Source organism: Macrobrachium rosenbergii, chromosome 57, assembly GCF_040412425.1.
Source record: "Macrobrachium rosenbergii isolate ZJJX-2024 chromosome 57, ASM4041242v1, whole genome shotgun sequence".
NCBI lineage: Eukaryota > Metazoa > Arthropoda > Malacostraca > Decapoda > Palaemonidae > Macrobrachium > Macrobrachium rosenbergii.
The window spans coordinates 6,397,891-6,404,050 of record NC_089797.1 but is presented as its reverse complement, the minus strand read 5'-3'; positions in this window follow the sequence as shown (position 1 = coordinate 6,404,050).

The following is a 6,160-nucleotide window of genomic DNA, read 5'->3' as shown; positions in this document are numbered from 1 at the left end:
CTGTAGAGAACCTTACGTAACGCCTACAGTTCACTGACGGCACTACCTCCCTGTGGAGATGTCAATATATATTAAAAAAATATAAATAAAGAGAATTTTCGAGGAGAATCGAGCAGGTTCTCAAAAGCTCTCATTTTATATATAGTCTTAATATTTACACCAACATCATTGTAGATTTCTACACCAATTTAGTGACTCATGTGATTATGAGAGTTTTGTGAATAATGCACTAATAATGACAATAATTTGTTGCGAAACCTCAGGAAATTCGTAGGAAGTTTGCCAGTTGATGATGATTTGTTTTGATTAGTTCCCTGTTTGATATATCAAATGGAAGATTTGTTCAAGTCTACAGGACTGAACTAAGATACCTATGAATAACTGAAAATAGACCTAACTTCTTGCATGGTATTTTTCACTAAGTGTAATGGCCGCACATATGAGCAAGCACATGCAGCATACGTGGATTATGTTATATGTAGCTCAGGAACATTGTACAACGTATGGCATTCATTTTCTAATCTTTATCTTCACAATTTAATCTTCCTTGTTCATTTATGGAGGTCCTCTTGTCGGCTCTAACTCACTCAGGCCATCAGCTGGGGCTATTCTTGTTTGTCTAATTAAAGGCTAAAGTGTTTTCGAATAAACAGTTCCCCAGGACCAGAACTTAATTTACCTTCCCCGGAGAAAAAATATCAAAAACAGAAAATACATTCGCACAAATTTACCAGGTTCGGATTGGTGTGATTAGGGTAGCTCAGAAGCACTTCGTATGGAACGAGCTCGGCCGTGTCGAACCCGGCTTCCACGAACCTCTGCTGAATCAGCATCGCCAGTTCGTCGTCTCTGACGGTGCCCGCTAGATGGGGTTTTCTGCTCAATTCCCTGGTGGAGGTTGTTATCAGATACAAGAAATATAAGTATGGAGAAAACATTCACGGCATTAGAAAAGCTCATCATAAGGGCATCGAACACCCTTGTAAACAATGAGCTACCGCCTCTACCTTCCATGCAATCTCTCACTTCACGGATGTTGAGGCCCCTTATTGCCAATAGCTCTTCCAGTCCATCTATCTAGCCTATTCTAGGACCTCCTTCTTCCTCTTACCTTTCACGAAATGTAAACTTTTCACCAGACTACCATCCTCCATTTTTTCAATGACCAAATCACCTCAAAACACTCCTTCTACCTATTCTAAAATTTTTACAGTTACACAAACAATTCATCTCAAGAACGCTGATTTTGCAGCAATCCCTTGATTCATTCAATCCTGGCTTCCATAGACACGCCAAGTTTCTTCCTAATCTTTTGCAGTTATCCTGATACCTTTCTGGATTCATCTGTTGTACAACTCATCCAACCATCATCTATAATACTTCTAAATACCTGTAGGACTCTACTGCTTCCACTCCTCCTGGTTTTTTCACTATCCCAATAAGTACTGTGGCGTCAGCTAGCATCAGCCAATCCACAGCTCATTGCCAAAGCACCTTTTATCCTAAATTTTTCCACCTACATCTACTGTCTGTTTCTGACTTATCAGATCACTCTGTCCATAACGATACTGAACACCCATGGAAACATAAGACACCCATATCTAAGACCCACTTCTGCACTCAACCAGTCACTCTCCCGTCTACATATTCTTACACAGTTCCCCTCCATGGTGCAAGACTTTTACTTGCTCAGCAAATTATCTTTTGTACCATTCATACTCAACATCCTCCACGTTACCTGCGTTAGTGATTCTGTTTATTTGTGCCTCATACAGTTCTTTTTCTTTTACTTTCGAACTTCTCCTAGAACTACTTCATTGTAAATTCACTCACATATGAATATATATATATATATATATATATATATATATATATATATATATATATATATATATATATATATAGAGAGAGAGAGAGAGAGAGAGAGAGAGAGAGAGAGAGAGAGAGAGAGAGAGAGAGAGAGAGAGAGAGAGAGGATTATTCAGGCAAAAGATGAAGCCCCCAGAAAACAAACAGCAAGGCCAACACAAAGCTTGAATATATCAGGAGAGAACGAGAGATAGAATAAGAATATACATACACATCAAGTCAGCAAACTGCCACCATCCAATACCACACAATAAACCACTCACTTCAAGTTATTCCTCAAGTTGGTTGGGCTGATGAGGTCCAAGATCATTTGGGTCTCATCTGTCTCAGACGCCCACTTGTCTTCGATGAGTTTCTCGTAGGTCCTGGGAAAGAAAAATCAAATCTCCGTCATGACTGGAGGAGGTTAGAATTCCTGTCTTGGATTCTGACATGGCTCCGAGTCTTTCTGGCAATGTTCGAGATGATTATTTTGATTTTTTTTTTTTATTTAGGCCGTCAAGCCAAGCACCGAGGCACTTTCGGTCATTCGCCTTCAAGACAGCGAAAAGAGGAAGTTGGAGTGGTTGGAAAGCAAGACAGATATCCAGAAAATAAAGAGAGATGAGCACAAAGATCTATATAAAGGTGGAACTTGGAAAAAAAATAACCCACAGTTGCATTAAGAAGTATATAACAAATAAACAAAGGAACATAAACAAACAAACAAACAAGAGCACAGTCCATCGGCAATCGGGTAATCTCTGTAAGGGGTTTAGTGCCGTCAGTGGACCTCACGTGGCGCACTGTAGGCATTACTAAAGGGCGTTTCCAGAAGCGGGAATGGAGGTGAAGTAAAAGGCTGAAATGTGGATGCAGTTAGGGGACTATAATCAGGGACGCTGCAAACGCCCTTTGGTAATGCCTGCAGGGCACCACGAGAGGTGCACTGGCGGCACTGAACCCCTTACAGAGGTTACCCGATTGCCGATGGGCTGTGCTCTTGCTTGCTTGTTCGTTGATGTTCCTTTGTTTATTTGTTATCTACAGCTGGATTTTCTCTGGTCCTTTTCATTGTTTTATCTCTTGCTTTCGAAAATCAGATATTGTAATCTATGGAAACCGCCACAGGAAGGTGATGACCTTATAATAATAATAATAATAATAATAAAATGAAATACACTCCTATATACCTTTGCATGCATGGATAATACACTCCACGTTAAAATCCAGGAAAGATTGAACTCTAAGGACAAATCATTTAAATATATTCCATCTCGAGTTTTTAATGAACCAGATTGTGACTTTTCAAAAGGCATTATCACAGATGTAACTCTTTGGAACTGACTCCTCCTCCATCATGGTCGCATTGTGCTGTTGGTTTAGAAGATCTGTCTTTGTTGAAGTTACTGTTTTTTTTTAATGGTGCAATTACACTCTCTTCCGGAGAGTATGACGAACGATAAATAAAGATTCACGAAAATGTAGAACAGCTCCAAGCGAACGAAGGTTTAGATATAGAAATAGGAAAACCATGAGAGAGAGAGAGAGAGAGAGAGAGAGAGAGAGAGAGAGAGAGAGAGAGAGAGAGAGAGAGATGGGGAGGGAGGAATATACAGCCCTGGGGAATACCCATTCCGCGCTGTTTTGTTTTCCTAGAGTCTAGGCTAACGGGTCTCCAGGATCGTAAGTCTTCTCTGGAACACACATTCTTCACAGTGATGGGACTTGGTCGCTGTGGCATTACACACAAAAACTAAACTTTTCGAAAGAAGTTTCTACAGATTGAAGTAGGAAGAAGTACAAATAATAGAGTACAATTAAGAAAATGTATAAAGAGAAAAACTATTTAATAGAACAGAATATAGAATTTAGGCCAAAAGCCTAGCGCTGAGACCTATGAGGTCATTCAGCGCTGAAACGGAAATTGAGCGTTAAAAGGTTTGAAAGGTGTAACAGGAGGAAAACCTCGCAGTTGCACTATGAATCAATTGTTAGGAGAGGGTTGAGGAAAGTAAGATGGAAGAAAGAGAATATGAACAGAGGTACAGTCAAAGGAATGAAATGGGTTGCAGCTATGGGGGCGAAGGGACGCTGCAAAGAACCCTAAGTAATGCCTACAGTGCACCGCATGAGGTGCATTGACAGATCATTGTTGTTGTCACAAATTACGGAGGTTCGTCAGAAAATGGAGGTCTTTGAGCAATGCATAAGAAAAGTGCCCACCTTAAAAACTCATTTGTTGCCAGTGAAACTTATCACTGCTAAGTCATGCAACTCTCGGTCCACGTGTTCTAGGTCAGTGGATCGCTCCCGGGTTAACGCCTACCAGTCCACCCAGCTGTTAATGGGACCTAGCACCCACAAGGAAGAACAGGAGAGGGGGACTAGCAACCTCATCCCCAAAGAACTGCTAATAAAGGGCTGAAATGTTCTAGGGAAGTATTATGCCCACTCGATCGGTCTGACGGATGAGATAGATCTTGCCGGAGGCGGCCTCTTGCTAAGAGAAACCGGTATAATGCAAGGAATCCAGGAGAGAGAGAGAGAGAGAGAGAGAGAGAGAGAGAGAGAGAGAGAGAGAGAGGACCGCGCTCCCATAACTGGTTTGACTGTGAGGTATACGCGGAGTCTGGCTTAAGTCGCAGTAATGTCTTCTATCAGTTATACCCGAGGTTTTATGAGTGTTTAATTTCTTGAATATGACGTACAGATAAGCTGAGGCTACAGTGATTTATGGAAATATGTGTATATATATGCATATACATATATATACACATATATTTTATATATACATAATATATATATATATATATATATATATATATATATATATATGTGTGTATATTTTATTTTGCTTAGTGAGTATATTGTCACCAATGGGTTTTATGTACTCATGCTAATAAATACTTCATTAAAGTCATTGATAATTCTGTTCGTACTTGATTACAAATTTTCTTTTTCAAGGAAACATATATATATATATATATATATATATATATATATATATATATATATATATATATATATATATATATATATATATATATATATATATATATATATATATATATATTATTCTTAAATTTATCCCTCCCTCATTTAGCAGCCAGTGTGTCACTTATCCTTTGATGCATTTTCTCCTTTCATTTGACTATGGGGGCAAGAAAACATGGCGGCTGCGATAGAATCAAGCGCATTTTGAACCAGAGAAAAGCAGTTAAAGCCATTGTTTCACTCATTTAGGGGTAGACCCCCAACTCAGCTGACCTGGGATAGACAATGGGGACCCCCCTTTCACCCCCATCACATGATGTGGAAGTAGCTAGGCATTGCGGGCATGGGGGACATAGCCAGGCTGTGAGATAGATAGGACCTTAACCTCTAAGTACTTAATCTTAAGGCCACTTCTCCTCCCCTCCTTTGCTGGCTGTATGACTTTTGCAGATCGACAGCAGGCCTACATGTCCACACAAACAGCCATGGAAGGCGCGTACTGTTTCCCGAGAAGCAAGCAGAGGCCTCCATACTCCCGTCATGGACACATGTCCAGCGCTTCCTTCCTTCCTTCTACGCTGGTGAACGCTAACTTCGGTAACCGACCAAGGCCCTCATTTTAGCGCACACATCTGTATGCCAGGTACGTTGATCGCAAGTAGTCAGTAAGCCAGCCCCTTCCCTCCCCCCATGAAATTCCTTCATTTTTCCATTCCTTCAAACTTCAAGTTCTTCCTCCACAAAAGCATTCCCTTTGTTAAGTCACCCTACTTCGAGCAGCCCATAAATCACCCCATGACTTGCTTTGAAATCAACTTAATATGATTCAGTGATAAGTATTCCAATATCCCTTCCCCAGTGCAAATTAAGGGCAAATTAGTCTAAGTGATATAAGTGTTTGTTTCCTCCCCCGCACAGAGATTTATGGTTTAACGGATAGCAGAAGAAATTTCCTTGTTCTTCCGTGTTGTACTAACTCCGGCCCTCTATTACAGGTGCCATCATATCCTTGCCCAGTCCGCAAATCTATGCCCCACTAGTTCTGACTGCCATCCAAATTTCGCAACCATTCCTGGTCGCAGCCTGATTGCAAGACTCTGTTGCCCCCCGTAGAAATCATCTTAATTAACTGATTGCCATTACCCAGGAATTCACCCCTTCCAGTGCACTTTTGTCTGTGATCTGATGTAATTTTACCATAACGGCGTCAGTTGTTATAATGGGGTTGTTGTATCTGAGGCCCTTCATATTTACATTGCTTATTTGCAAATCACTGCATTATTGATCTACTGTATGTAATTTATGTGGTTGCAAC